Genomic DNA, 22,427 nt, shown 5'->3' with positions numbered 1-22,427 from the left:
TGTCATGTAAACAGGGTCTTGCACATGTTCTTTTTGGGCAGAGGCCTGCAGAGCCCATTAAATTTCTTTTTTAAAGACATTTATTTATACTTACAGAACTGGGGTACAGGCCAGAGGTGTGGGGCTGAGAGGATTCACCAGAGACAGAGTGGGGAGCAGAACAGGCAGATCAACGAAGCACACTGCTGAGGGGAGCAGCAGACTGGTCAGGAGGGGTCTGCCGTGCCATGTGGGTAACCTCCCTGGCCGGGGATCGAACTCATGCTGCAGTGGCTTGCTTTACCCTTTGCACACCAGGGAGAGCCCGCCCAATAGATTTTTTTAACCCCTTGTTTGCCTGATGCTTGCATTCCAAGATAGTGTCCTCATTTTCATAAGTATAGGAGTAGTGCTTACTTAGAAAACAAGAGTCCAGCCTTCTGAAAACTCATCTGTATTAAAAATGAATGTTTTCTCCATTGTCTCTCTGGGACTAACAGGTGGCCTTGGGACACAGTCAGTCAAAAGCAAACAAAGAGCTAGTGAAGTTTCTCCAAAGGGTGGTCTCTGAGGCTGCTGTCTGCCCAACTCTCGGAGAAGAGAACGCTGGAGGAAAACATCGAACTGACAAGGTTGGTGATTTATAATCCCTCATTCCCATAAAATGACTCTCGTTATTCTTGGGAGTTTAGACTCTGAAGCAAGCTGTAATGGGCCACTGGGCTAAAAATGAAGTGCAGATTTATTTCTATAATCACCACCAGCCAAACCCTTCCCTGGGAAATAACTAACTTGGCTCTTAAAGTGCTAGGATACCTTTAGAATGCTTGAGATTTATCTCTGGAATTGAGTGCTGGGCTTGCTCTGGGAAATTCTATTTGAGTTGTAGATGTCCCATCAGTGTGCTGGGGAGTATTGGAAAGACAACAGGAAAGTGAGTTCTGCATTCCTTTCACACCCCGTTCTGAGAAAATTCTTGTACCTAAGAGATGGTAAGTAAACAGCAATTATGACCACATCAAACACTGAGCTGGGTCTCCCTGATACAGCTGCTGTCCAGGAGGCCTAAGAGTTCAGCCTCAGTGTAAATTTAAATTCTGAAATGAAATCAGGTTCTTGGTAGCCCCAAAACACACACTACGGCACATGAATACTGACAGGTGGAAGGCACCACGCTTCCCTGGCCAGTCAAACAATGGTTGCAAACACTCCTTGTGTCACCATAGATCTCAATATTTAAGGGGCAGATACATGCAAAAAAAAGTAAAATAAATAATGAAACAAGAACCAGGGAATTCTTCCCCATTCTAGCTTGGAAGCACATTACGTGATACCTCCCTGGCTCCCACACACGGGCCATATGAGCCACTGGTGTTCTCACTAATGCCTCTTGGCCAAAGTCCTCACACCCAGCTAATTTATTTATTGCTCCATGCATGCAAATGTCCTTTTCCTCATTTCCTTCTGTTTCACCTTTAATGAATGTCCCCAAGTCTCAACTTTGTAAAACAGCCCAGGGTACTTCGGCCATCACTGTAACTGAAAACTACAAATCTCCATCTGTGGAATCACCCTGATGTGCAAAACATAATCCAAAAGCCAGCAATTTTAGAATGGGAGAAGTTCTGGGAGAGCTTCTGCACCCCTCTTTCTAGAAAAAAAAATTGAAGTTCAGTGGAAATAAATGAGCTACCAAAAGTCACCCAAGAAGCCAGTGGCAGAGTTGGGGATAAAACCTGGTTCTTCTAGACCTGCCACAGCCTCCTTAGAATACTTGAAAGGTTTAAAGACCCTGAGGAATGACAGAAGAAGAAAGAATTTTCTTTGCTTTGAACAGGTCAAAGGTCTGAACAGGTCAGAACTCTTTCCAACATTCTGAGCTTTATCCCATAACGAATAGACTGCCGATATTTGCTGGAAAATAGCCTTTTCTCTCACTGGCCAATTAATTTTTTTAATGATTTATGATGATTCTCAAAAAAAATGCTTTTCTTGCAAGAGGAATTAATATGCTGAACCTAAAATATTTGCACTAATTACTAAAGGTCAAAGTGGGATTGTGCAGAGACATTAATCAGAGGGCCCAAGGGAATGGGAATACATTGGACCAATAATGTGAAGTTTATAATCAAAATATTGAGGAAGATGCACTTTGTTGCTAATGGGACTGCAAACTGGCACAAGGACATTCTCCCTTAAATCTAGACAGTGGATCAATGATGATGAGCAAATAATAGCCATAATGTAACAATTCCTCAATGGCGCTAGAAGACCTTAAGACAAACAGCTAAGTCGTTGGCATGGAGACAAGGCTCATCCTTATCCTCCTCATCTCTTTCCACTGGGTGTTTTGCTCTGTCGTTCCACACAGGCCTTTTTTTAGACCCTCGGCCTTGCCAGGCTTCTAGAATTGCTGAATTGCTATTTGTCTTGGCTCAAAAAGGACCCTGACTACCCTCTTATCTGGATAGATCCTTCTTATCCTTTAAGTCTGACTAGGTGATCATGCTCTAGGAAATTACATCACGCATGCACCCCAATTCTTTACTCGTCAGTGTAGCCACACATTTCATCTTGATTTTGCCATTTCTCCCACAAATGAATAAAAGAATATTTTCCCATTCCTTAAATTGGGTTCAGCCATGTGACTCTTCATGGTCCAACAGACTGAGACAGAAATTCCAATGTGCCCGTTCTGATCATCAGCCTTAAGAAGTCTTGTGTATTTATTGCCATTTGACTTCTTTGCTTCTACCATAAGCAGAAGAACATAACAGCTAGCCAGCTGATCCCAGGAGGATGAAAGACATTTAGAACAGAGCAAGCAAGCTTCATCAACCAAGTCCAGACCAGATCGGCTGCTCTCTGGGTGACCCAGGGAAACATAAAACAATACAGGAAAAAATACACAGATCTGTGGACGTGATGTAGGCCAAGCCAACATCTACCAACCTCCAGATACCTGAGAAGTGACAGACGATTGCAGTTTTAGTCACCACTTTGGCCTGGTTTGTTATATACAGCAGTTATCAGACCTTATAGCAACTCTTGCATTCATGTCTTCTCTCTAGAGAATTGTATATTCTAGTGCAACTAAAGCTTTGCCTCGCTTGGTCACCTTATTATTTCACATTTTAGTACAGTCTGTTGATACACAATAGATACCTATTAAAGAAGTGGTTGTTGAATAAAATCCTTATCATTGCAAAACATTTTATCCTGTCATTCTGCAAAGAATCTCTCCAGCCCTGACATCAAACTGCCGACCTAGACTTTTCCAAATCCTCCCACAGTAGTACAGCACGTTAACCTGATGACAATCTTGCAAAGTAGATTATGATCACATGCCAGACAGAGTGATTGTGAATGCAAGGCCCTATTTTTCTCATCTATTATTGTTTATCATATTATGGCTTTATAGTTAGTTCTAAACAGATGGATGAACATTTACAAATAAAGCACATTCTTACATTTGGTATCATATTCTTTGTTCCTCCAGATCTCTCCAACCTGTATAAATTAGATTCAAAGGTAGACTTTGAATACCTGCAAACCTGTTAGGAATTAAAATCCTGTTCTGTAAATGGTTATTGAGAACCTGAATACAGTAGTGAAAATTGGAAAATTGCACTTAAATTGTCATCAAAGAGCCCATTTCTTGCACCTGTTTCCACATGGCGCTTTGGAATAGGGGGAGAAGCAAAGAATGCAGCAAACCTTTGTTGATCCCACGTGCCTTTATGTCACATCCCAGCTTTTCACTTGCACTGAAGGTTCAGAATTACAGTAGTTTGGCACGGTCGAGGGCTCCATTACCAGGAACCAGGGGGAAATAGAGATTTAATTCATTTAGCCCAAATTTTCCCTTTAAAAAATTATTGTGATCACAACACAAAAGTACTTAGTGCCACTGAATTGTGCATTCAGCCCATCTTTGCTACTGTACGATTCCAAAGTCCTTTGCCTTTACTCTCTATAAGATAAGACAAACTGATTATGTTTGAGGGGAACACAATGGCCCTGTGGAGAGCTACACTTTCTTCTCATCCATAGTCTCTACCCTGTGGTCCGCCTCCCATAATGGAGGGGAGTAAAAGAAATATATCCTTTGTACTAGAACATTCCAATCAACCATGAAAACAAAAACCAGCCCTTCTAGAGACCACCTGCACACCACCCAGCTCTTTCACCAGAACTTCGTACAGACTGTGTATCTATTATAGAATGCTTTTTTTACTATATGTTGTGCTATTTCAGGTTTTTATATATTACTTGATATGATTAGGTAGGTTTGTTTTTGGGTCTAGGAAGGTTCAAAATATTTCCATATAAACTAATGGTAGCTGATTCTTTGTTTAACATTATTTTGCTTTGGAAAGGTTTATAAGAACACAGTATCTCCAGATAACATGGAAAACCCGTACTTATGGTCATTCATCTATTGCATAGGTTCAGGAAAATGTTTGGGGAACAGTGAAGGGACAGGTAGGGACACTTAGACTAGAAAGAATGGATGTGATGGTTGATCTGGCATGCCAAAGGAAGTGGACACATTGAAAAGTCCAAGCAGGGAAGCAGGTCTTGTGTCCAGAAGCTTAAGAGGACATAGAGCAAAAAGGGTCTGGGTCAGATGGTAGTGCCCAGTGGCTAAGGTAGCTGGCTCTGAATCAGCCTACTCACTTGTGTCACCTTAGGCAAATTAGATTCTGTACATTTCTGTTTTCTCATGTGTAGTGTGGCAATGAAATCCATACCAGGAAAATAATACAAAAGAAGGGTGAGCACTATTCATTCTCCACTAAGGATCACTTCCCTTAAGGCAGGAATCAACACATCAAGAGCTCAAAGGATAGAAGGAGCGAAAACCAGGCCAAAAAAAAGAGTCATCAGCCTAAGCAAAGAGGTCCACTGGCCTCTACCTCGTTTACCATGAATATCTCAGAGCCTGGGAGGCTGCCACATCCCACAGTAAGGCAAAAAGAGTCTGAGGGGTCCTGACATCCTCCCCAGCACCTCATAGCTCACTGTGTTCCTCTTCCTTATGCTCAACTTGAAGTGTCCATGTGGGTGTCAGCACCAGGCCTTGCCTCCCTGGGGCCCCTGCTACTTGGCATGTTGAAGGAAACATCCACAACACGGACAGCTGGTTGCTTGAAAGTCTCAATTCCAAAGCTTGAGGTCTATTGCCAGCAGTGTATTTCTTATGTCCATAGTCACTTTTATTATTTCTTTTGATTTAGTTGGCAGTATTTCGCCATGACTACAAACTAAATTGCTGTAAAGTCCTCGGCTTGAAACTACAGGAAATTTCTGACTTCTACAAACCAAAGAGAAAGGTCAAACTACCTTCTGTCTTCTTCTCATCTCTTCCCTCCACCCCAACCCCTCAACAGAAGTTTCCACAAATTCTTGTTGGTAATAAATGGACTCTCTTAAAAGAACTATTTTTTTTAAAGATTTATTTATTTATTCATACAGAACCGGGGTACAGGCCAGAGATGCGGAGGGTGAGAGGATTCACCAAAGACAGAGTGGGGAGCAGAACAGGCAGATGGACAAAGTACACTGCTGAGGGGAGCAGCGGGCGGGTCAGGAGAGGTCTGCCACGCCATGTGGTCACCTCCGGGGCAGGCGGGAATCGAACTCATGAGGAAGCGGCTTTAGATTCTCAGTGCTGTGCTTTAACCCGCTGCGCCACCAGGGAGGGCCAAAAAAAGAACTATTTTTTAATAAAGTTTCCTAAGCAGTTTCCTCAAAGAGGTGGAAACCAAACACAGTTTCATAATCATATATGTATACCAAGAAAACTTTAGTTCCTCTTAGTGAAGTCGAGCTGTGTGTGTTTGCGAAAACTCAATTTGCAGCCTGGGAAAGTGATATTTATTTGAAGGAGCTTATTGCCAAAAGTGAATCATAAATCTGCTGGCTATTGAGACTTCAAGGCAGGAAGAACAGAAGCAATTATTAGTCTGAATGTTCCACTGACGATATGAAATCTTTGTCTTTCAAAGCATTTGTTTAAGTAAGAAAAAGTTTGCCCAGTCTAGAGAACGTTCTATTGTGGGAAATGAAACTTCTGAAACCTCCAAAGCTTATTTATATATTTGCTAGGCTTCTCTCTGCCAACTTTCTCCTCTCCCAGAGCGTCCGTTAATGCTAAGAAAAGCTTCTGAAAAGCACACATTATAAGCAGAGAAAAATCTTAATGAATGTAATATATTTGGCAAATCTGTTTTATCTACCAAGGAGATTTCCTTCCTCTCTTCATCACTCATCTCCTTTCTTTGTTTTGTTTTGTTTTAATGTTTTTTTCCTTGATTTATCCTAGGGAGTTCATTTTTCTCTCCTTTCAAAATAAAAAAAAAATAAAAATAGAAACCCAATCTCTTGATTTTCATTCACTCGCTGTCGTTTCCTATCTTTTCCTACTTACTTGATTTTCTTCCTTTTGGGAAAGTGTAGGGACAGGTGTGGACAGGGAGCACACTAATAGCCTTTGTTAACACCACAGCTCCAGCCCCACCAGCGGAAAAGCATCTACTGCGAAACTCAGCTCCCAACTCTGCACGTGTGGGCTGTACACTTTACAGATGGGCCTTGGCCAACATGTGTGCCAAGCTTGCCTCCTCCTGCCGCCCAGTACGCTCCTTCCCTCAGCTGGTATGTGCTCAGGAATGCTAAGCCATCTTAATATAGACCTGAGGAGCCCAACATCAGCTGTCAGCTGGAGACTGGGATTTTTTTTTAATTCTACAAGGCCTTCCAAGTCCAAAAGATTTGGGAGTAAGCGGGACAATTTCCTCCTGACACTAGTGAGGTTACGTGCACGCTGAATCCATCAGGAAAGCTTTGTACATAATTGGACTCTCCTTGCTACTGGAGCTGTGCTACCTGAGCACACACCTGTGACCTGAGAGTCTCTTAACACATTGCTAGTCAGAGCATGATGCCTGGCCCAGCAGCACTGGCATCATCCGGGTAGAATGTTAGAAATGCAGTCTTTTGATCCCTGATCAACTAAATCAGAAACTTCATTTAACAAGAGCTCCAGGTGTCCGCACACACCTCCTGGTTTGAGATGCTCTGTTAACACCAAGGGCATGAAAGACACCTGGGTTGGGGTGGGAGAAGGGAGAGCTGCACCTGCTCAGCCTGCTGCTGTGCTGTGCCACAGGGTGGTGGTGCCCTGGGGGCGATGCCAGCCACCCACGCTTCCCCAGCTCTGTCTCATCTCTCTGGCGGCTGGGGTCCCGGTGCTGGTAACTACAGGTGATGCTTGTGCCTGGGCTGACTGGCCCCTCCCCGCTGGGCCTGCACGTACCTGTGCGAGCTGTTATCGCAGAGACTGATGAGTTGACATTTACACTACCTTTCCCAGAGAGGAGCACAAGACATTTCAGGAAAGCCGCACCTAATCCTCCTCAATCCTCTGTAGAATGGTAAGGGGGGCTGCTTTTTAAAATAATCCCATTTGATTCTCTCCTCTTCTTAAGGTGAAGGAGAACAAATAACTGAAGACCCACTATCCCTGAGGAAGTGTGTATGTGTGTGTGTGCTCACCTGCACCCACAATTTTTGAGCTTACAAATGTTTCTAGGTTGAAGCAACTGTGGATTCGTCATACGATTTCTTTGGACCCTGGAAATAAACACTGGTCTGGCTATTCCATTCCCCATCTCAAAAACCCTGGGTGTTTGGTGTAACCCAAACACCCATACCGTGTTGGCTGCAAACGCCTGGAGCCCACATGGAATGACCGATGGAATGGGTCCCTCGGGCTTTGTCCCAGCCTCACACAAACGCAGTCCACATCACCAGCCGGGAGCAAATACTGTCCACGCCGAGGCAACTGAAACACTCCCCAACGGCAGACCCATGCATTTTTGTTCCCCTTTTTCTCTTGAATTTCTCAAGCCATTTGCTTGGAATCATAGGCTCTTCCTTGCTTTTCTCTTAGGCATACAGGACCGTGGCAGGCAGCCTCTGACTGATGCAAACGGAGACCTTTTTCCAGACATCAAGGGTTTGTTTGTGGTTTTGTTCCTCTGAATAATCTGACACGCTCCCAGAGGCTGCAGCTCATCTTCTTGACACTCGAAACCTGGCTTTGTGAGGAAAGCAGGTCCTGGAAGCTTCCAAAGGGATCATATCTCCTGTTGAGACATTGTTGGACATCGCCCTTCGTCCCAGAGGTGCTTGTAAGTGGTGTTAGAGTGTGTGCTTCTGACAGGTGGTGTCAGGCCTCGGGTTTTCAAAATGCCTCCAAGAACAAAAAGAAAGAAACGTATTCCCCACCTTTCTGAACAGGCCCAGACACAATTTACCATTAGTCTCCTAGGAGTACAGGAATGTGGTGGATGTGGCAGGCCAAGAACAGAACTGACCTTTACAGAGGCCCCACCATTTGCTGTCCATCGAATAAAGCTCTGGAAGACTCTGGGCTCCAGGGCTCCAAAGGCCCTTGCGCTCACCACTGAGCTGTATGAAACCTGGAAACTGTAGGATGCCCACTGCTCTCAGGAGGCCCTGGCCTGCCACCAGCTGGATACAAGAACCTTCTCCCCTAGCCTTGAAATAAAACATTGTCTCTTGGAAATGACCGTTTTTATCTAAGATTCTGTCATTTTAACCCAGTGAATTCAGGAAACAGAGACCACAGGAATGTTCCCAAACCAGGAGAATGCCTCTGCTTCTCCACTTTGCTGAATTCCAGCAGGGAGAGGTAACATAGACTCCGGCCATGCTCAGAGATTTGTCGGGGGTGGGGGAGGTCCAATTTGAATATTTTAAGGCCCTTAGAAGGGTTTTGTTAGTAACAGAGAGTGACTTGCTACATGAAGCAAGTCAAATGGAAAATAGGATCAGCCTAAGGTGACTCCCCCATGCATATTTCTGGAACAGGCTAAAAGTGGAATGTCCTTCTTACACAGTGTACTATCACCATTCCTTAAATCTAGGAAAGAAAATGTAAAAACACACATCATTTTAGTCCTAATTCCGCCCATATTTATAATCTGTCACACTGGATACCAAGCAATTTTAGACAACTGCTGTTTCATTCCATGCAACAAATGTTCACTGTTCTCCACTTGGAGGGTATCAAGATGTGCAGCTCAGCCTACTGCATGGACAGTCAGCCTGGCCTTTTCTCACCTAGAAGCCAGTCTCATCAAATGAGTCAGTTGCACTCAAGAAAACACTGCCAAAAATAATCAAGGAGCATTGAAATATCTATGGCAATCTAGCAGAGATTATCCAAGAAGACCCCACTCATAACATAAGGCAAAAACCATAGAAACCAGCTTTTCCCTTCACATTTTATCTACATATACATCTTAATTGTGTATGTGCGTGTATCTGTACGTATTGTATGATACCTGTAGTCAAGGAATCTTCTTCCTGTTCCAGTTCCCCAAATCTCTCAAACTCATCCCACACCACATTATTTCTGTCTCTTTTCCCAGAGTCGGTGTCTACCACTTTTCTCTTGTCGATAGTCCTCTGATATTTCCAGTGTACACCCAGTTGGCCTCTTTCAGCTTCTCCAGGTCTCCCCACCTCCCACAATCAGTAAATGACTGACTTGGGACACAACTGTCCACGAGTGAAGCAGGAAGTTCAGGCTGTTTCTCAGTAAACTGATGAGGGACAAGCCATGGTTGCTTAAATGACAGCCTTTTCCATAGGAAAGAACCATTTAATAAATGGAATACTATTTTATGAACTAAAGATTACCCGTTATGAACCTCCATGATACAAGCAGACATGATACCTGCCCTCAAGGAGCTTACTATCTGCAGAGAAGCAGGGGAAGGTGGTGCCCAAGAACGGTGTCATTTCTATTGTGATGAGTCCTTCAGCCACCAGCAGAGTCTGACTCTAATCCAGATGTTCCTTGGATGCAAGATAAAGGAGTCAAAGCTCATTCCATAGTTCAGAACACTCTTCAAGATACGTGCAAATCTCCCGAGGTGAGCAAGATGGAGGCTGAGGTATATTTTCCTGCCTCTATTGAATTCTCTCTCATTTTCTATCTCTGCTGAATTTTTGTTCTCTGTGCCTTGAGGTCAATTCTTTATCTCTCTGACTCCCTACTCAAACAACAAGGGAGCAAAGCCTGTGATGTTAGCAAAACTTTGCTGAAGTTTTCTAGGTCACTGCCAAAGAATTACTTACATTCCTGCATGACATGGCAAAGAAGTGAAATCTACACACTAATCATCTCATTTTAAAAGCCCTTTTGGCCACCATGATACAAGGGATTTTTCATTGTTCTTCCTACTCGGTCATTGAACATTTGCTATTTTTCACACACACACACACACACACATTCACGACACTAAACAAATAATTCCAAATTCTCCTCTCTGTTATGCATTGAAATTCAGCTCCAGACTGACTCACCTTAGGTAACCAAAACCTTCAGGCACTCAAATGAGTAAAAGGGCTGGCTATTTGTTCAAAGGCAACATGAACCACAAAGTTAGTCTTTCCTCTAATAGGATCTACTCACCTTTATTAAGTGACAAGATAATTATGCCAAAAACTGAAAGGTATGACAGTTGTCCCTTTCTATGTAATAAGATTAGACCAAATACTCCCTAAGACCCACTAAACTATTAGTTCCAAAAGAGTAGGGACAGCGACTTCTCTACTGTCACAGGTATGGAGAACAATGCCATCTCTCTAACCAACTACGTCTCTTTGGAATGACTTACTAAAATCCCATTTAGTGCTGAGACTTTGTGATGATTCCTTGCTATTTGCAATTGCTTTATCTATTTTTCTTCTACTCCTATTTGGAGGAAGTACAGAAGCGTTTCAGTCAAAAGAAGTAAACATTACTTTACTCCCAATGGTTCAAAAAAAAAAATCTCTGGAAATCTGCATACAGAATTAAGGTTGGGGGGCAGAGAGAGAGTGAAGTGTGAGGGGGCTCAATGGACTATGGTGGAGGCATATGGGTGCCTTGGAGGTAGGTGTGGTGTAATGACATACATCTGAAGAGGTGTGATCTTACACCTCTGAATCATACACAGTGTTGTAAACCAATGCTGCTTCAATTTTGAAAAATCTGTTTTATTGCTATGCCAGTTATGACTGTGTCAGCTAAAGAAATCTGTTATTTCTCAGATACAGAGTTCACAGTTGAGGTTTCTCCAGGGTTGATCAAGTCAGTAGATTGTTAACACGATCAATACATAGGTTTTTTTCTGTCCTCCTACTCAGCCATCTTCAGTGGATCCTTAAGACATCTCAAAGGTCCTCCCTGATGGCACAAAGGGTTAAGGCACAGCACAATGAAGCTATCACCAGCCACTGCAGTATGAGTTCAATCCCCGGCCAGGGAGCTGACCTAATGACGCAGCAGACCTCTCCTGTCTTGCCCATTGCTCCCCTCAGCAGTGTATTTCAGTTGATTTGCCTGTTCTGCTCCCCACTCTATCTCTGGTGAATCCTCTCATCCCCCCACCTTTGGCCTGTACCCCAGCTCTTAAATGCATAAGTAAATAAATAAAAGAACATCTCATAGCTGCAAAATGGCTATAGCTGCACCCAACATCATACCACACACAACAAAGCCCTCTTCTGGGTCCTTCAGCAGGAACAATAGGAGCCTCCCTCCATATAGGCTTTACCTCACATTTCCCTGGCCCAAACCACAGTAGTGTTCAGTCCTAAACCAATCAATGACAAAGGAAATGGAAAAACCATGACTAAAACAAATAGGATTTGGCTCCCAGAGACACCACAGTCCCAGAAGTACCCAACGTCTCTGGTGGGTATGTCCGCTCCTCATCTAACAAAACTGAGATTCTATTAGCAAGGACAAAGGCAAGACAGCCTGCCGGGTAGTCAAGCAACAGTATGTGCCACAGCTATGACTGAAAATGCCATTCAAATTATGATAGTTATTTTGATTAGAAAACTAATTCCAAATAAAAGGAATGTTCCAAAACTGAGACACCGATGAACCCAAAATTGTCAATATTGATAAATTTATCTCTCCTTGTATAAACTTTTAATTGTATTCTGCATTCAAAGTAATTGGGCATATTAAAGATAAAAATGGTCAATTTCTCCTTTACTTCAATTATTTAAGATTAGTTTTTAATTGAAAATTTTCCAGAGGTCTCTTTTCCCATCCCCTATGCTACGCACTAAAACAAAGGTAAAGCACATGCACTGGATTACATCAAACCCCAAGAAATTATTTCAACCACTATATACCCTCCCTGCTTAGAAACAATCATTATCTTGTGGAAGTCTCTCTCCTGGATACCAAAACAGAACACCTGGGAACTAGTCGTTAACATCAGTGATCACAGCCAACAATGACAGACTGAGATACTGATAAAAGTGGTGGGCCACGCCGAAGAGCTCACCACTGTCTTTGATGAGTCGAAGATTCTTTTGGATGCAAGTGACAAAAATCCAACATAAATGATCTTAAACAAAACAAGACTTTTATTAACATTCTCTATGATTCTCTGTAGAAAACTCTTTTCTAATTTAAATTTTTGTATCATCTTCTTTTAGGGTTTTTTTTTTTTTTTGAAAGAGCAAAAAGTTGAAGGGCTTCCTACTTGCTTGCCAAATAGCTCAGCGTGATAAATATTACAGCACCCAAATTACCATCAGCAGCATCCCAGGAGCACACATCTGCTGTGGAGCTCCCTTTACAATCAATCAGGTGTATTGAAAAGGTCTTTGTGATGCAGGAGGGAACAAAAGTCACCTGTGTTTTTCAGTTTACTCTAATTTGTACACAAGATATAATTTGCTACACTGCAGGTCTCTTGCTCAAAGAGATTCAAAACAACAAAAGCAAAAATAATCACCGCTATACTGAGAGTAAGATAAGTGATAAGGATCTAGCTGTGATCAGCTGAGAATTACATTAAATCTAAACCATATACAGAAGCAAAGATTTTAGTGGGAGACAATGCCTTAAAGTTTATCCACTGTAGCTCCTCACCTCATGGATGAGCATGGAGGCGATCAGAGGGGTTGAAAGACAACAGAAGTTGGGGCCCAGAGGATGATGGTGGAGTGATTGGTACTTTGGTGGTGGGTGTGGGGTAGCAACTGAAGCAGTGAGTCTGTGCTTGTAAATCATATACATCACTGTACACAATGTTACATCAATTTAAAAAAGACAGAAAAGTCAAAGAAATTAGGTATTGCAGTTAATGTGTCCAACTGGATACATAAGTTTTTTTCATTCTTCCTTAGCCCAAACTGGACTCTCAGTAAAAGATGATGAAAGGTATAAACTTATTAGGCAAAGGAGAAAAGGAGAGAAGACAAATTGGGGGTGGAGGGACGTGTTGAATGAGTGGTGTCATCACACACAGAAATACCGGGAGCCCAGGAGACTCAGGATAGAAAAGTCAATGACAAAAAAAAAAAAACCTGCTTGGGCCTCTAAGCTTCAAAAAGGTTTGGGCATTGGTAACAGCAGGTATTTCTGAGGAGTAGAAGGGCGGGACCAAAGATCCAGAAGACTGGTTAAAAGTCAGCACTAGGAGCCCCCTCCCAATCCTACTCATCCAGGACATGGCTCATACTCTACTTGGCCAGAAGATAGAAGGAAATCTATAGAAATATTGCACCAAAGACACCCCAAGCCAAGGAGGGGAAGGGTGAGGCATGACAGGGTAATTTACTGAATTCACAATGATAATAATGATGCAAGTAAGAACAGGTAATTTACTGGCTATTCATTATATTTCAAACATGGCAGAGATTATAAATGTAGTCATTCACTTAATTCCAACAGTCATGCCAGAAAGTGCATATTATTAGTGTTCTTGTTCTACATATGTGACAAAAGGTAAAACAAATCACAAATGAAGAGCACAACTTTCAAACCAGCCGGTCAGACATTAGCATCTGATTATTAACCACCCTACGATCAGCTCCCCGTCGTGGTTTCCAGAAACTCCCCATGCAGGTGTACCATTCCTACAGTAAACTCAAATGTTCATCTTTACAGAAGCTGAAGAGTCACCGAGAAAAGACCTACAGGCCCTAATGAACAAAGTCACCAGTCAGTGACCCACCAATTTCCTGGAATTCCCCGGAAAACTGATTCCCAAACTACCTACTTAGCTAACTCCACACTTTTTCTCCTGTTCTGCCCTGCCCTACCCAGTCGAACTGCGCCTAACTTCAAGTCTGAAAAATTGAGTCCCTAAGGTCCCATAATGGGCTCGCCCTGGGCTTGGTGGGTCAACACTACGATCCTGCCACCGCTGCTGTCTCTGTTTCTGGGCAGCTTCACTACAGGCATCTTCAGACCCAGACTATTCTGCCTTCCTGGTAGGCTTCCAAAACCGGATTTTCGGGAGCCACTATATGAATTTCTGTATTTGTTTTCTATTGATTGTTGCACCTAATTACCACAAGCTAAGTGATAAACAACACAGACTTGTCATCTCACAGTTCTACAGGTCAGAAATCCACAGAACTAGGCTAGAATGGCCTCTCTGCCTTGGTCTTCCTAGGCTGAAATTGACTTACAGGTGAGTCTGAGCTCTTGTCTGAGCACTCTGGGGGAATGGGGCAGGAAATATGCTTCCAGATGCACTCTTGTGTTCAGGGAATTCAGCTCCTCTTGGATGCAGGGCTGAGGTCTCCACTTGCCTGCAGTCTGTCACCTGGGAGCTCTTTCAGAACCTACAGGTATCGCTTCATTTTTTGCACACTGTCCTCCTCAGCATCAGCATCTGCATAGCAAGTGCTTCTCACACTTGGAATCTCACCCTTCTCTCCTGCAGTATCTCTTCTGCTCCAGTCAGAGAGAGTTCTCTGCTTTTAAGGACTGGTGGGGTGAAACTGGAGCATCCAGATAATCCAAGATGATCTCCCTATTTTAAGGTCCACAACCTTAAAGACACCTGGTGGCACAGTGGGTTACAGCACAGCACTGAGAAGCTGAGGCCACTTCAGCATGAGTTCAAGATCCCCGCCCGCCCCAGAGGTGAACCCACATGGCCACATGGCATGGTAGATGTCTCTTGACCCGCCCACTGCTCCCCTCAGCAGTGTACTTCGTTGATCTGCTTCTGCTCCCCGCTCTGTCTCTGGTGAATCCTCTCGCCGCCCCTGAACCTCTGGCCTGTACCCAGTTCTGTATGCATAAATAAATCTTTAAAAAAAAAAAAAAGACACCTACAACACCCCTTTGGACAAGCCAAGTCATGTATCCACAGGTTCCAGGATTAGAAAGGGACACCCTGGGGGATATCCCGCCTATCGCAACTTATAAAGGAAACAAACTCAGTTTATTATGTTAGTAGATAAATCTAACCAGTCCCTGGAATATTCACCCTGGAATAGAACATTTGTAGCTGATATTAATCTGATAGAACCAACAATTAGTAGTCAAACAAAATTTATGAAGTGCAATGCTGTGGTAGGGCTTGGGAATACAAAAGTGATTAAGACACAGAGTCCATGCTCAAGATGCTCACAATCTAGTGAAGGAAACCGAAAAATAAACAGAAAGATACATGGGAAATGTAACACAAAATAAATTTTAAAATGTTTTAAAAGCACAAAACTAGGGCACTGAGAATAGGGAAGGGAGGGGAGGGGTTGCTATTTTTATAAATAATTTTAATTAAGTTTTTTCTTGATGACAGCACTGTGTATGTGTTAGGAGTACAAGTTCACACATTTTTTTAAAAACATTTATTTATTTATGCTTACAGAACTCGGGGTACAGGCCAGAGGTGTGGTGGTGAGAGAATTCACCAGAGACAGAGTGGGGAGCAGAACAGGCAGATCTACTGAAATACACTGCTGAGGAGAGCAGCGGGCGGGTCAGGAGAGGTCTGCTGTGCCATGTGGGTCAGCTCCCTGGCTGGGAATCGAACTCGTGCTGCAGTGGCTTCAGAGAGCTACATAATGCAGTGCTTTAACCCACTGCGCCACCAGGGAGGGCCCTCACACACATTTTAACATATGTTACCACACTGGGCCTCCACTAGAGCACCGTAACCCTCCACCCTAGTCCACTGGCCCTCACCAGAGGTTTCTGAAAGGAAGTAAAACTGAACTAAAGTTTTCAAAATAAGTAGAAGTTGATCAGGAAGGAAATAGAAGTTAGGAATGCAAAGGGAAAATGTGAATATTTACACTTACACATATTTACAAACACATACACACAACATACATATATACAAACACATACACACAGCACCGGCATTTTAGAATAGAAGTAAAACAACTGGAACACTGGGATTCTTCTCTAACAAAGAGGAGAAACAATGTAGCATCTTCTGGACATATTTCCTAGAGAATGTTGCTAACAGTAAAGAAAATGATATTTCCTCTAATCATTTGATAATACATTCCATTTATACAAAGTTCTCACCTGAACACCTGCATACACATCACTTTATTTCTCATCAGCCCTGTGAGGTCAGAAGAGCAAATATTTATTCTCATATTATAGATGTAAAATAAAGAATTCAAAGGAACTGAAGGCTTTATTAGCTGTGATCCATGTATCCCACCTGTCACTTGACAGGTCTCAGATGCAAAACCCTAAGCCACTGCAGTGAGCCCCTATACTTTGCAAGTTGTGTACAATTTTTTTAGGTCTTTGCTTCATTGTGTAAGAGCAGCTGTTATAGCTATGGATTTATAAAACACCAGAAGAGGCACCAATTGATTCTTATATTTTGCCTTTAATGGCACCAAAAAAGGAGCAAAATTATACCCTTATTCAGACATTATTGCTTTGTTGATTTTCATGTTCCCCAAAATGAATAATGTTTGTTATTCTACCACAGTCATTAAAAGAAATAGAACAGGCCGGCAGAAACACTGTTGACTGTCGCAGGGAAGTCTCCTGGAGGACACACAGGCTATTGATATTCTCTCCTCCAGCCGGAAACTGTCTCAGGAGATCCATGAGAAAGGCAGAATCACAACAAAAGACGAGAAAACAAATTGAGGCATCAGAGACGACTGCAGGCGAGTAAATAGCGCTCCACACTGATGCCGGTTCATCTCGGTTTGGACTCTAGTTTAGTTTTGCAAATTGATGGAGAAAAAGTCTAGTTTTATTTCAGTGTATCTAACTTTTCAGCTAAAGACCAAAGAGTAGGTTTCTACCCCCAAAATGGTTCCTTCTGGTTGCTTTGTTAGAAATCCTCACGCTCCTTTGCCCTCCCCCAAAGCGGCCCATTCGTTATACAGCTCCAAGAGGCGTGTGTGAGTTTCTTTGCACAGAGGTTTTAATATTTTCATAAAGCTCCTCTCTTCAGCTCCTCAAGCATTTGCCTTTCATTTTGTTTTATTGAATTAGGCTGCAAAGCACTCAAGCATGAAGCTCTTTGTCATCTCTAACCAGGCTTACATTGATTCCTGGTATCCTATGCCTCGTCTTTGCAGTATTAATCTATACATCTATTCCACAGCAAAAGAGAATGCTCTAATTTATTATGTAGAAGGTAAGCCACCTCCACAGCCCATTTGCATGCAGGTATGCTTAAAAATAGATTTGTTTCCACAGACATAAGCTGACCTCTTTAGTGGCATTAAACCAAGGGAATAATGAAATTATATTATAATTTTTATGGTGCATTGTACTACAACTATGACAAAAGCAGGTCAATATTTCAGTTTTTATTTCTTTAAATGTAAGCAAATTTTAATATGAAGAACTCTACACCAGGGTAAGCACAAGTCTGCACACACACTCTTTCCAAAATGCAAAGCACACTATTAATTTACCACCTGCTACTCATTTATGCCCCAATGCCCAAGACCCAAGCAAAAGACTTGCTAGGGGGTGAAGAGCTTCATGCCAGTGGCCAAAAGATATATATTCCTCCTACATATAACTGCTGCAAATACTGAGAGAAGTGTATAAAATAGGCAATATAACATACAAGAATTTCAGAGTCAAGAGAGTTTAGCTATTGTTTAGAGCACATTGTGAATTTAATCTTCCTTCAATGTTGTTGCAATAATTGAACTACCTCTCTGAGTCACAGAAAGTATTTAGGTATCAGTTAGATTGCTTGTTCTCCCCAGATTTTCAATTCTTGATTCAACTCTCTTGCTTTATGGTCACAAATTCCCAACCACTATCCCAACTTCAAGTCCAGCAGAAGAAGAGTTTCTTCTTTTTCAGCAGTTCCAACGAATGTTCTAAAATTAATTTAACAGCTTTATGCAGGCTCTTGTTCTTAGAACACTCACTCTGCCCAGGAAACAGTTGTCCTGACTGCCTGAATGACCAGGTTTAGACTATGTCCTGGGAGATTAGAGTTCCAGGCCAACCTTCCTGACCTCAGTGGACTAAAGTGGAGGAAGCAATGGTTCTCTGGAAAACAAATTCCGGTACAGGAAATAGACAAAGCTGGGTGGGCAAACTCCACAAACATCTACTATAGGACACGAGACTAAATGGACATTGTCCCTGGGATAAAGAACTCACAGCCTTGTGGGAAAAATCAATCACTTTCCCCAAAATCACAATGTAAACTGTTTTATGCCCCAGTAGCTGTAGATACTGATTTTTCAATGGTGTCTTCAACTCTTGTATGTTTTAAGTCTGGAGATTATCTTTTTGTGTGTCTCCTTCCTTTCAAGACACATTTCTCAGCCTGTCCACTGGGATAGTAAACCCATATCTCTCTGAGTCACAAGAGCTGTGACTTTTTATGCCAAAAACAATTATCCTTTGATCTCTTTTGATCATTTCCACCGGGGCTGATATAGGTATCAGCCTATAGTGCTACTTGCCATTGCCCTCTTTGTTTCTCTTGGTTCTTTTAATGTAACATTGAAGATCATAATGGGCAAAATTAATAATCTTACTCCTCCTTGAATTTTTCACAAACAACCTAAAGTAACAACCATGCCATCCTGTCCCACAATCAAAACCTGAGTGACAGATTTTGACTTTTCCCCTGGACCCACAACATGTGAAAATAAGGGATTGTTTCTCCCACTGTTTCTAGGTACTATTTCTAGAACTCAGGGAACAAAGCTGTGAGTCTCTAGTTATGGATAGTATTGCTTACATTTTACACATAATTAGAATATCCCTGCTTTTTGCAATTAAGTTTTATCTCTTGATTTGATTCCTTTCATTGGCCCCACATCTTAAGGGAACTCTGTTCAACATTTGACATCTGGTAGATGCCATGGGTGGTTGTCAGTAGCAACGATGCTGCTGTCTCTGCGTCTGGTTTATAGTCAAATATATGTGTCCCTACTTGTTTTTACTTTTAATGGAAATTTGATGAAGACAGTTCACCGATTTTCTAAACATTCATCAAAAAATAACTTTCTGTCCCAGAAGCATGCTCAAACCTTAAGTCATTTTACCATGAGTTGACTGAAGCATGAGTTTTGTCCACTCCCGTATTTATTGACCAGGAAAACTAATAACACCACCACTCTGCACATTTATCTAATGTAATAATCAATAACAATGCCTTTCCTGATATTTACTTAATATGATAATCAACAATACTGTTTGTTTATTTGATGCCATTGTTAAAGGAAAAAAAAAACAAATATCTGTGTTTGGTCCACTCTGTCCATTCAGACTGGCCCACCTACCACTGTCACCTCCCCTTTCCCCTCTATTTCCCATCCCTAGGCTGAGGAGAGCTCTTTCTTTCTTTCCTTGCTGTGGATGGTGATGGTCAATCGATGATCTTTTTGTGTGAGACAACAGCATTGATTGACCCTCTTTCTGCATTATTCTAGGTAATGTGATGAAAACAAATATAAGATGATTTACCTCTATATTTGTTAGGTCAATACTAACAGTTGCCACAAAGGAAAACAAGATCCCAAGGGCTTCCTACATGATAAGTGGGTATGCTGGTTGCTAACCTCCTATCCAACAGTACATTGTGGTTATTTCTAGTTAGTAGGATAGTCTCATAGTTCTCTTCAGAGAACTAGGCTTCTTCCATATTAGAGATTCACCTTCTAGAATCTCACAATCCTCTGCATTCATCCAACTTGTGGGAGAAGACCTAGGTGATCATGTGTAAGGCGTTTTAATAAGTCAAACCTGGAAGTAGCATTTATGACTTCTGCCTATGTTCCTTTGACTAGAACGCAGTCCACAGCTAACTGCAAGACAAGACAAGCTGAGAATGTGGTCTCTCTATATGCCCAAGAAGAAGGAAATAGATTTTATGAACAGTTAGCCAGACTCTGCCACCACCCTGCCCTTGAACTGAAATAAGTGAAGTATTGCACATATGACAAAGGGGATAATCATTAGAGGCTCAGTTGTCAGTGAAAGCTTTTCTATTTCTAAAAATAAGCAGATGAAACCAAACTGAAAAGCTAACCCTTGAAAACTGACTAAAGAACTGAAGTCTGGGGGGAGAGGGGGATGAGCTGAGAACAAAGTGTAGAGGAAGTACAGTGGGGCTGTGGTGGAGAGGGAATCTTACACCCCCAAAATACAAGCAACGATGTTTAAAACAAGAGTATCTCGATAAAAATAGATACAAAAAAAGAAGGGTGTGGGGTGGGAATAGAGAGAATTTGGAGGGAACAATGAAGGGTCATTCCAGAAATAAAACAGTACAATACAGGGAAAAGTAGGCACAAATGTGGGCAGAGGAACATGAGAACTCAGTTCCACGGAGTCTATGTCAGGAAGTAGAGAACAGTATACCGGACAGAAAAGACCAGAAGATGAGGCTGGATTTATCCTGTCTGGAACCACAGGCTCCACCCCCTTGTTAGAATTCCTCTGATCCAGCCCAAGAGGCCCATGTACTTTACCACCTTTTTCTAAGAAATGTCAAATCTCATTTCACGTTTCAAGTTTGAATGGAAAATATTGATGCTACCTAGAGGGTGTCCCGCACTAATTTGGAGTTTCTCAAAGAACAAAGAAAAATACAAGAGACTATGATTAATCTAAGTAGCCACCTCACTTGCAAATTAAACCACAAGTCTTTGTAATACAACAAAGTGAAGAAGTCATTGAAAATTGGACACTCCAGTTGAGGACACATAAGAGTAGATAATTAAATATCTGGACCATGGACACAAATGGAGTTAAAAGAAAGTCAAATTAGAAATTAAAAACCAGTAATTCTGTCTTTGACTTAACCCCTAACTGCCCACAGGATTAGAAGGGCCACAGCTCTAATCAATTCCTCCCTGCAAATTATAAAATTCCTAAGGTTAATTCACATGTGATCCTAAACACATACCCATATAGGTTTCTGAACCTTTTGTGAAGGACTCTCTAGTTGCCATGGGAACACATCTCTGCCCCTACCTGTTCTGCTACTTGCAATGTGTTCCAACAACCACCTTGTTAAACTGGAAACCCATCATCAGTTCCAACTCCATCTTATTGTACACAGGCAGGAAGGACTGTCCAGTCTCCTTGCTGTAATTTCAGGGCATTGGCTATTTACTTTTAAGGGACTTTGAATAAGCTTGAAAATCCTGTTTCCTCACCACCCCAGAAAAAAGTCACATTTCCAAGGGAGACATTTCCAAGAATCTCTTATAACCTAGAAAATTTCTAGTTTTCAGCCACAGTTTCCCAAAAGAACACCATAGACTCCTAAGGGCAGACAATCTATCTCCCAAGCTAAATCAAACTTTGCCATGTAAGAGATGCAGAGAATGATGCTAGAGACATTAGTAGCTTGTCTCTAGGAAGTGACCGCGCAGGCCTGGAAGCCAAGCAAACTTCTCTTGAAGACCTTGCACACACATGTAATCACAGTGAGGGTTTGTCCCCATTTGCCACCCCTACTCTAATAGTATGTCTCTTTTCATTTTATATATATATATACACACACAGATATATATATACATACATATATGTGTGTATGTATGTATGTATGTATGTGTGTATATAGTGGCCCTCCCTGGTGGCACAATGGGTTAGGACACAGCACTGCAAGATGGCCGAAGCTGCTTCGGTGTGAGTTCTATCTCCCAAGCCGGAGGTGACCCACATGGCGCAGCAGACCTCTCCTGACGCGCCCGCTGCTCCCCTCAGCAGTGTACTCCGTCGATCTGCCTGTTCTGCTCCCCACTCTCTCTAGTGAATCCTCTCAATGCACCTGCACCTCTGGCTTGTACCCTAGTTCTATATGAATAAATTAATCTTTAAATAAATAAATATAGATATAAAGATGACACAGACAAAGACTCTCTCTTTCCCTGCCCCTGTGTCACACAGAGGTAGAGGTCAGGTGCCCTTGGAGGGCACTGCTGCCAGAGGTGGAGGTGCAGTGGACATTTGGATGGCTTTCCAAGGGATGCTTTCATTCCTGCTGGCCTCGCATGTGAATTCCTGGTGCTGTCTAAGCTTTAGACAAGGGTCAAACTGATCTCTGTATGTTCAGATTCATCCAAAAGGGATGAATCTGTGGGTGCCAGGTTGGGGGAGACCCTTGGTGCTGCTCCCTGAATCAACT

Source organism: Condylura cristata, unplaced genomic scaffold (assembly GCF_000260355.1).
Source record: "Condylura cristata isolate star-nosed mole 26May11 unplaced genomic scaffold, ConCri1.0 scaffold00004, whole genome shotgun sequence".
NCBI lineage: Eukaryota > Metazoa > Chordata > Mammalia > Eulipotyphla > Talpidae > Condylura > Condylura cristata.
The sequence above is the reverse complement of the archived record's forward strand: the minus strand, read 5'-3'. Positions refer to the sequence as shown.